Genomic DNA, 11,514 nt, shown 5'->3' on the forward strand with positions numbered 1-11,514 from the left:
CTCTAGAATCAACAGGCTGGGGGTGTAATCCTTCTCTAAGCACCCAGTTCTAGCCCTAGTTTTACACAGCAGCAACATCATAAATAGCTTCACAGAGTCTCTGGAATGAAGATTATCCCTTAAACTGGCATTTAGATGCCTCCTTACCAACATTGATCTAATGATCAATCCAACCTGTTCCTCAGACTCTAAAATGGCTACCCTACATTTTTTTTTATTGTTCTTGCAATACACACTGGGCCTATTTTCATCTTGTCCTGATCCATCTTCCTTGACACTTTAAAATATGACCTCCTGATCACCTTTGCTTCCTCTGGGATTATGTAGAAGAATGTAAGCAGTTTGATCCACTATCATGTGTTTATTTAAATGTGAAAAGGTCTCATATTTATCTTTTGCTGAGTATCAGTCATCTGTATATTTTTGAGTAAGTTAATTCATACAAAGAATAGAATCAGCTTCAACTTTTCCTCTTCCACTCCCCAACTCTGAACCAGTTACATTATTCCACCTGCTATAAATTAAGGGCAAGAAATTTAAATAAGTATGGAGAAGAAAGCCAAATCTATCCCTTTAATTATATGTAGTATATGTCCCTTTATTAATAATAGCAGCTATCAGTTTTAAGTCCTTTTTAAGCATACTCAATACATTTTTAATTTATGACTCACAGTCAACCGATGAGATATTATCATTCCTGTCTTAAAAGTGAGGAAATGTGACTCAGAAAGAAAGTAACTTTTTTAAGGTCACAATGATAAAAGTAATAAAAGTTAGATTTTATAGAGCTAATACTAAATTTTTTAGTGGATAGCAAGTTTTAGAAATTATTCTTGCAGTTCTACAAGTTTAGAAATATTTTGTAAGTCATTAAATCTTCCCAACTACTCTATGAGGTAGGTATTAATATAAATTTTACTAATGAGGAAATAAAGAAAGGGGGGGAATAAATACTGTTACAGAATTCTTACTGGTGGGACTTGGATTTAAGCTCACAGTTCAGCTCTTCAATCCTGTGGTGATTTCATCATTTCTGACATCAAGCTCTATTTGATAGTGTATATGTGAAAATGCTTTAACTCTTCAACAAAATGAGTAATGGAAGCATACCTACCCATTTGTTCATTCATTCAGATGTTTTTGGTCCATGACCTTCTAACATTGTACCACACAGTGTCTTGTATTGAGTTTTAGAATAGGTTTTCAATAAATATTTGAGAAATTGTCCTTGTTTTCAATTTAATAGCATGTTATTGAGACACAATTCTCCATCAGTGTCTGATGTCTCATGTTTAACATGCTTTTGCATATGTGAAAGAGGCACTAATTGCTATTTATTCTACTTTCTCTTCTAGAAAATATTTGTCTAGCAAATGACCTTCAAACACAAAGATAGTATCTTGCTGTAAAGTACAATTGTGCATTCAGCCCTGAAGTATGTCTTTTCCAAAGCAAAGAATAAGTCTGTGTACTGAACATTATAAAACATAGGTTTCCTAAGCTCAGGATTCCTCTTCATCACTCACACAAACTTCCTTCTGGATCCTGAGTGGGATTTGATGGCAAAAAGGACTGAACAAAATAGCTCATGCTACTGGCTGACCATGAAGAATAAAGTCTTGTTTCTCAAAACAAGGAATATTTGCTTTCTGTCATCATCCTTGTTATCTTGCAAATAAGGTAAAACTCAAATTCTTGACTAAAACAACCCAAGTCATGAAAACATTTCCTTTCATCAGTCTCGATGGGTAAACAACAAGTTACTTGTAAAGTGGAAATTAGAAAAATTTTAAATCATTGATTAAAATGTATTCCCTTGCAAAGAAATTTATTGTCAAAATAACTATATAATAATTATTTTAAAAGAACTTAGGTAACTTTCAAGCTATCAACTGATAAATCACAATGTACTCAGTAGAAGTGAGAAAACAAAATATCAATTATCATTAATAACTATAGCTATCTAAGTAATGTTTTCAGATATATCACAATGCACCTTGTTGGATATAAGCCGCTTGATATCTGTCTGAATCCTCTGCTATGTTTCTTCAAATTTACCAAGAAAACCCTGACTTTCTTTTTCCTTCCCACAGAAAGCGTAATGCAATATCAAAAGACTTAGTTTAGTAACAAAATCAATAGAAGAACCATGTCTACTATTTAATTCATTTACTCATTCAACAGAGTTGGGTGCTAGACATCAGGACTCTAAAGATTAGTAAGATTCAGTTTAATAAAGAAATCACTATGCATGTCCTCAGACATGTCTCTTAACTACTGCAGGCCTTCAATTTCCTATGCCTAAAAGTATTTAGTTACATTTTATGATTTTGCCACCTTTAAAATGACATGATTATAATATATGAGAGTGACCATGGACACTGATGTTTCAGAAAATCTTGTATTCTACCATCAGTCATTATGGACTATTTTACAGAGAGATATGTGTTCAATAAACATTGAATATGCATCAAGTTGTATTTTGCTCTTTAAGATCATTCCTTCCTTATTGTTTGCCTCAGTGGGTCACTTTTCAATGGAACTTATCATAAGTTGTAGACTACATGTCTTCAAGCTGATATATAAATATATCTTGAATTTTAAAAATATATGAGAATGTATATTGGCATAATATCTGCATGTGAATATGTTGGGATGACTATCTTCAACTTGTTGATAGTACTCTGATGGGCATGATAAAAATAAAAGTAGGGGCCCCCCCTGGTGGCACAGTGGGTTAACGCACTGCACTAAGAAGCTTAAGCCACTTCCTCATGAGTTCAATCCCCACCTGCCCCAGAGGAGATCCACATGGCAAGGCAGACCTCTCCTGACCTGCCCGCTGCTCCCCTCAGCAGTGTACTTTGTCCATCTGCCTGTTCTGCTCCCCACTCTGTCTGATGGATCCTCTCACCGTCCCTGCACCGCTGGTCTGTACCCCAGTTCTGTCTGCATAAAAATATAAATCTTTAAAAAAAATAAATAAAAGATTAAACTACATAAGTAATTCACTGACAACAGACACAGCGAACTGAATGTATCTGATCTGTCATATATGCTTCTCTATTGAAAACACCATTGCATTTAAATATACTCTCTGAAATATTTGACAAATGAAGAAACAGATTTCGAGAGATTAAATGACCACTAGTAAGTGAGGGTTGATTCCTGTTCCTAGTTCATTTGATGTCAAATTCTCATTATTTAACACTGTGACTACCTAGAAATAGGTTTGTAAGTAAGAAACTTCTGTAACTGCAAATAATTATCTATCAGTTGCCTGTCAAATTTTAGATTTTACATTTGTTGAACTTTTATGCTAGAGTGGGAGACAAGGGTCACTGAAGGTGATGTCTGCTGTGCAGTGCAAATTAAGAGAATCAGGAAGAATTCTGCTGACAGAGTCAATAGGATAAAATAGGGCTAATTCAGGAAAATAAAAGAAATTCAACAATGCTTCAAAAAATAATAAGCCACTTTTAAGTATGTTGTCTTAGCTTTCAAAGGAAAGTTTTCAATTGTGGAACCTAATTTTAGAATGCAATTAGAATGCCATCAGGATATTCAAATGGTGCCTTTGAGTTCATTGAGACGATATGGAAAACAGAAGGGAATTTGGATTAATTTTTCTTTCAACGACAAAATAAAATAAAATGGATCATCTATTTTATTAGAAGTTTTGAAAAAAAAAACAGTCTTTGCCAAGTAAATACAACACATCCTGAATCACTTAAAGCAATGTTTACTTCATTTAATTGAATAGTTTCTATCAGTACAATAAAATCATATGCACTGGACATTTAAGCATATGAAAATTTAACTAACTTTATTGCAAACTATGCTCAGAATATATGCTAATCTCAATATATTGATACATTTACTTTATTTTTTAATGTTGAAATTTTAGTGAAAATTCCCATACACTGAAAAAAATGCAGTTCTACCAAACAAAAAAAAAAAGAAAGAAAGAAAGAAATTGAGTAATATTCATTGATGTTTTCTTTATAGGGAGGAATTCTATCATATATTATACATTTATTTCCCACAGTCTTTTTGCAATTAATATTATATCTCTTTCCTTCACTTACACATATTAAAATCATAGTGACTTCAGTAGAAGTGAGAATTCAGAAAAGTTAAATATTCAGCATCTCCTGAACATCTATTATTGAGGAATAATGGGTAAAAGGGGGAATAGTCAAGGTAGAAAATGAAGAGGTATTGAGATTTTTAAATATCTAATGTACCAAGACGAGTAAGAGAAAGTCATATACATAAATAGAAAGTTAATAGGATAGCAGCTTTACTAGTATTATTTTTTGAAGTGTTGTAGTAGCAGAACTGAAAAATATCTGACTACTCAGGAAAATATCCAAGAAAATGACATTTGAAATATGTCTTGATAACTAGGTATGAGTTGACCAGGCAATGATGAAGTATAGAACCCTGACAAAATGGAGGTAGAAAAGCTGAAAAGGGACACCTCGCTGAAAGGCATGTTCTATGCAATCAGTGAAATATTTAATTCTCTAATCAATGAAAAATAAATGAAAGTTGTTGGCAATAAGAAGTTATAGAATAAATATTGTATTCTAGGGAAGTCATTTTAATGACAGTACATGACAATTGTAGGAAAGACAAAAACTGCAGCTCCCAAAGACCAGTTAGGCAGTAACTTGCCCCTCCAAAATGAGAGAGGATTAGAACCCAAAGTAACATGTGGTCTTGAACCAGAGATGGGCTTTGGTATATATCTAAAAGGAGAAAATAGCATATAAGAAAGAAAGAATGAGCTGAAATAATATCAAGCTTTTGAATATAAATTATTATATGATACCTTTATCAATCGAAGAGTTCCATGTTAGGCATGTTACATTTAAGATGCCCTTCAACATTTTGTTTGTTTTTGCTTGAAGAGAGTGAATTCGCAGGATTCTGGAATCACCGTCTCTCTACCTACACAACAAATTAGCATGCATTTTATCTATACTATAGCAACGACCTTTGGAAAAGAATAGACAATTCAAGAATCAGAAGCTCCACAAGGAACATCAGAAAAGGTAGGAAATCCTGCCAGGACACTGTGGCCCAAGGCTGAAGGGATGTTGGGAACCCAAAAGCCCTCTCTAGGGCCTGAGCTGGTTACTGCCACATCCGGAGCCCTGGTAGAGAATGTGTATAAAACAGGGGAGTCTCTTCATCATGTATGGAAAACAGAGGGGCTTTCCTACAGAGAGCAATAAGACTCTAAGGAGCCAAAGACCTGAATCTGAGCAAGTGGGAAAGATTGATGAAGAGGGAACATACTTAGTAGAAGTATTCACTTTTTAAAAAAGATTTATTTATTTATGCATTGAGACCTGAAGTACAGGTGAGAGGGGCGGTGAGAGACAGTGTAGGGAGCAGAGCAGGCAGATTGACAAAGTACACGCTCAGGGGAACAGTCAGTGAGACCGAAGTCTGCTGCACTAGGTGGGCTATCACCCTGGCCGGGAGTTCCAACCTGTGCTGAAGAAGCTACAGCTAGCTTCACAGAGTTACACATTAACCCATTGTGCCACCAAGGAGGGCCCACGGAAGGATTCACTTTTGTTGAAATTAAAACCTTAGCATGAGGAGTTTGAGGGAGAAAATGTATTCTGGATAAGGAAACGCTGCTGGACACCTTCCTTGGGCTCTTTTTCTCTGTAGGGCAGCTAGATCAGACACTGGTTGAAATCAAATTAGGAGCTAGGGTTAAAAGGTAAATCACCTTGGGCCCTCCCTGGTGGCGCAGCGGGTTAAAGCACTGCACTAAGAAGCTAAAGCCACTTCCGCATGAGTTCGATCCCCACCTGCCCCGGAGGTGATCCACATGGTGTGGCAGACCTCTCCTGGCCTGCCCGCTGCTCCCCTCATCAGTGTACTTCATCTATCTACCTGTTCTGCTCCCCACTCTGTGTGTGGTGAATCCTCTCACCATCCCTGCACCTCTGACCTGTACCCAGTTCTGTATACATAAATAAATAAATCTTAAACAAAAAAAGTAAATCACCTCACTGAGCTAGAAAAAGGTACAAAATGATGTAAAAATAAACTATTATTATTTAAAAAAAGGTAAATCACCTCACCCCTCCACCATGTAGGAGACATTTTCACTTTCCAATCAGATCTTAAAACCACTAGGCCACATGACCTCACATTAACTGCTGGAGCTCACTTTTCAGAGAAAACTTTGTGGCCCTCCCTGGTGGCACAACACTACGAAGCTATGGTAGCCACTGCAGCATGAATTCGATCCTCAGTCAGGGAGCAGACCCACATGGTATGGCAGACCTCTCCTGACCCTCTCACTGCTCCCCTCAGCAGTGTATTTCAGTACATGTGCCTGTTCTGCTGCCCACTCTGTCTCTGATGAATCCTCTCACCCCACGCACTTCTGGCCTATACCCCATTCTGTATATATAAATAAATCAATCTTAAAAAAAATTTTTTTTTGCTTGCACAGTTGTTAAAAGCAGACAGCAATCACAGCTCCTTTCTGGGACATTCCTACAGCCAGATTCCCCAGACCCACAATCCAAAACACCCACACCTCCCTGATCTTGACTTTTCCACTTTCAGGGATCCCCTTGCCTGCAGAAATCAAGGGAGCACATGTTTCAGAAGCAAACTATGACAGTGAAACGTGCTGCAAACATACGAAAGTCATGGCTCCCACCCAGGGCTTGTGAGAGCGCCCAAGGTCACAGAAAACAACCAGCTTCTAGCTTCTAGGCAACCTGCCTGCTACTAAGATTGCAAACACCCACAACACCTGCTTGCAGCCTGAGGCTACAACCTACTTGAGAAAAGTGCTTACACAATGTACTAAGATCAGAGCTAGGCTAAAAAATGAGAGGTCTGTGGTACCTGGAGATGAACAGGAAAGATCTACTGATGGAATCTGCTTTGAAACTATAGTGATTGCAGATTTCTCAACATCTGCAGTATCCAGAAAGCTTGTGCTCTTCACACTCTGTGGTAGCAACCCCCAAGTTTCCTATCTCCTTAGCCCTGATTCTGCAGCTAAGCTTCTCAGGACATCACCTTGCAGTGACTCTTGATTTCCAGGCATCTTGACTATTGATATAGCTTCAGTTCAACAACTAAAGAAAGCCCAGAATCCCAGTCCAACACCTTAGACCTAAGTCCTGCAAGCTTCGATTCTAATACAGGGCAAGTGAGTCTGGGGTCCTTCTGTTTTTAAGGTATGAGTAGAAGAGGTAGTAAGAAAAGCAGGAGGAACCTCTCAGGGAAGCAGAATCAAAAAGGAAAGAGAAATTCAGAGAGAAAATAATCAGGTATTCAATGTTGCAGGAGAGCACAGAGAAGAAAGGTAGAGCAGCCAGTCAATTAACATTCCAAAAAAACTGCAATTGCTAGAGATTTGGGGACAGGAGGTAAAAAGGTTATTTAAAATTAAAATACACCATAGATAATAAAATAAAATGGTTAATTGACATATATTTTTACTTTATTAAAATATTCAAAACTGCCAAAAGAAGTATTTTTCTCTTAATTTATTCTTAAGCAGAGCAAAGTTTTATGAGTCATAAAAGATTTTGCTCTAAGTGAAATCTTTGTATCGCTTGTGCATATGGATCTCACGGCACACCTTCCAGTATACAAAGCTGAATTTCTTTCAGTATGTTTCTTCTACTTTCATGGAGCTTTTAGCCCAGTTTCGGATGAGCAAAGTAAATAAAAGTTATCTTTTTATTTTTCACTTTCATGTTGACTCTCTGAACTCTTTTTCCTTTGTCCTGACATGATATTTTTGTACCATTTCCCAATAGAAGTGGTATTGATTATTCTAAAATCAATTTTAAAAATGTTTTCTTAAGTCGATAAAACTAATTTTTTTCCCCAAATGGCCAAAATACACAATAACAATAGAAAATTAAATTATTGAAGACATCATAATGCATAGACTATCTCAACTGATATCTTCAACTTCAGGGAACAAATAAAGCAAAGAATATATTATGTATAATAACTTTACATATATAATATATTCTTTGCCTTATTTGTTCCTTACTACTTGCAGGTAGTAAGCCTGACTTTAGTGTTTAAACACTTGTCAAAAATCACATGACTGAGAAGAACCTGGACTTTTACTCCATAATACTTCCTTACAATTATCTTTAGCCCAGAAATGACTGTTTAGCAAATGATAAGTTTTGAATTTTTATTGCAAAATATTCTTAATTTTACATTCTCAAAGAGAAAATATTTTGAAAGACTCTCTCTCCCATCATCATTATACTATGCAGCTATGTTAATTAGGATGTTTATTAGGAAGCATATTAAGATTTATGGTAGCATAAATCTTTACATAAGCAAATTTATCTTGTGAATACCATGTAGCATAAGAATTCAGGGTTTGGACTCTGGAACCACAGTGTCTAGATTCCAATCCTCCCTTTGCTACTTATCAAGTATATAACTTTATTCCCACTAACAGCTCAGTGCCTCAGCTTCCTCATGAGTAAAATAGAAATGGAGCAGTTATAAAAGGAGGGAGGGAAGCATGCAAGGGACTAAAGTGATGGTGCATGGGTGAACTGGTGGTAGAAAATAGATGGGGACTGCACCTAATGTAAAATACAGCAAATAAAGAAATCGTATATAAAAATTAAAAACTAAATGAAATAAAGTCTTACTGACCACACACACACACACACACAAAAATACACTGTTTCCACCCACCTCATCATATCTTAAAAAGATGTACTTAAAGAGCCCTCCCTGGTGGCACAGTGGGTTAAAGCACAGCACTAAGACACTAATGCCACTTCTGCATGAGTATGATTCCCACAAGCCCCTGGGGTGATCCACACGGAGCGGCAGACCTCTCCTGACCCACCTGCTGCTCCCCTCAGCAGTGTTATTTCATCAGGCAGCCTGTTCTGCTCCCCGCTCTTCCTTTAGTGAATCCTCTCATGGCCCCTGTACCTCTGGCCTGTAACCCAGTTCAGTATGGATAAATAAATAAAATCTTATTTGAAAAAAGTTTTACTCAAGGATTGAGAGCTAATAAATTAATGAATATAACTAATAATTAAAATTAATAAATATATTTGTAAACTGAATAACATTAATCAAATTAATGTCATCAAGACGATTTTTAGTGAAACTGCCATGAAAAATCCCTCCACACTGCATGGTGGGATTGAAAAAACAATAGTTGTACCTTCTTCCAAAGAGTGATATATAAATCACTGCATTTAATATACTATGTTTGTGTTATAATTGTTGTTATTATTCTTTAATATAGTCATACCTTTCTTTTTTTTTTTTAAGATTTATTTATTCATACAGAACTGGGGTACAGGCCAGAGATGCGAAGGGTGAGAGGCTTCACCAGAGACAGAGTGGGGAGCAGAACAGGCAGATCGACGAAGTACACTGCTGAGGGGAGCAGCGGGCGGGTCAGGAAAGGTCTGCCTCGCCATGTGGATCTCCTCCGGGGCAGGCGGGGTCCAACTCATGCGGAAGTGGCTTAAGCTTCTTAGTGCTGCGCTTTAACCCGCTGCGCCACCAGGGAGGGTCCAGTCACACCTTTCTTAATGAAACAAAAGAAATTAACAAAGAAACACTTTTGATTGGAAACGGACTGCAAACACTGAACAGATCTAAACAAATTAAAGAATCAGCAGAGGGCCTTCCCTGGTGGTGCAAAGGTTAAAAGTGCAGCACTATGAAGCTAGCAGCAGCAGCTTCAGCACCACTTTGGTCCCCAGCCAGGGAGGTGACCCACATGGTGGCAGATGTCTGGTGGCCCCTGCTGCTCCCCTCAGCAGTGTATGTCGTCAGTCGGCCTGTTTGCTCCCCACTCTGTCTCTGGTGAATCTTCTCACTGCCCCACATCTCTGGCCTGTACCCCAGTTCTGTATGCACAAATAAATAAATCTTAAAAATAAAATCAGCATTACACATTTCTGTTTTCATACTCATCATATGTCAAAGTATTTGAAAGAACGTGTTTTTGGAGGCCTTGAATTTATATACCTAAATCTTTTTTTATTTAAATGATTTGTTTGTTTATTTATTTATGCATACAGAACTGGGTTACAGGCCAGAGATGGGGTGGTGAGAGGATTCATCAGCGACAGAGTAGGGAGGCCTTAAATTATTTGTTTGCCTCAGTTTTAACATTAATATATTATATATATGTAATATACATATATAGTATATAACATATATATACACTTTTTATATGAACTAAAGGCTTCAATGATATTGTCCAGAAAGATAAAAAAATAGATATTATTTAAGTAATGTTGAACCTTAACTAAGTTTTAGGATGGTAAAAGCCCAGACAGAACTTAGGATCTTGGTAGTAGAATCCCATGAACTTTTACATTTAGTGTGTTGCTTCTAATGTGATTTTACTCTTAACAGTGCCAGTTACCATGTGCTTATTTCAATATTGGAAATCCTAAGGTAATCTCTGATCCAGTTTCTATCCAATGTGTCTGTAAGGTAAGTAAGTCATATATGTGAGACAAGATTATACATTGGCTACTGGACAGTCTATAAGTATGATGGGCAATCCTAACTCCAGAGTGGGTTGGACAAACAACTCTGTCAAAAATCAATATAATTTGGTATATAGACATATTTGAGTCCATCTATTTATATACATAGAGTAAATTCCTGGCATAAAATTATTTAGTCCAAGAACTCTTGAAGCTTTTTCAAAGTTTGCCAATTTGCTGTTCAAAGGGTGCCCTCCCCCACCCCAACACTCACTGTCTGTTTCATCACTCCCCTGTCAATGTTAAATATTATAATTTTGAAAAGGAGCAATTTCAATTTAAAAGGTTAACAAATGATAGCCATTATTTTAACTTTAATTCTGTAAATATGAGATGCTCTACAATCTTTCAATAATTTTTTTAACCACTTTCCCTCCCTTCATGGCCTTAAACTATATCAAGTTAGTTTCTTTTGCTGCAAACAAAACTGGGAAAGGAAAATTCAAAAAATGGAAGACATCAATCTCTGTTATTTTAACTAGTGAAAAATTGGAAATAAGCATATATCTAAAAGTAGTGGCTACACCAGTTTTGCTCAACACCAGGAAATACTGTTATCAAAAATCCATTTTTAAATACTACTTAATAAGAAGAAAACATCATGAAGCCTAAGGTTAGGTGCTAAAAATCATTATAGATGATTATGTCCATATTATTATATAAAATGTATGAAACAAATAAATAGAAGAGAAGGTAATTGATTAGAATACTAATAATAGTTGTTTCTACATAGTAAGAGAACAGATTTTTTTAAATATTAAGATTTGATTATCTCAGATTTCCTAAGCATATATTTCTATATAATCCACCGAGCTCCCAGGGTCCACCTGAGTTTCCATAGTTTTAATTTTTTAACTGCCTTCAAAATCAAGAGTGTAGGGGCCTGCCTAGTTAAGTCTCAGTGCTAACCCACCAAGGAACTGACCCATGTGGCGCAGCAGGCCTCTCCTGT

This window comes from Condylura cristata, unplaced genomic scaffold (genome assembly GCF_000260355.1).
Source record: "Condylura cristata isolate star-nosed mole 26May11 unplaced genomic scaffold, ConCri1.0 scaffold00009, whole genome shotgun sequence".
Classification (NCBI taxonomy): domain Eukaryota; kingdom Metazoa; phylum Chordata; class Mammalia; order Eulipotyphla; family Talpidae; genus Condylura; species Condylura cristata.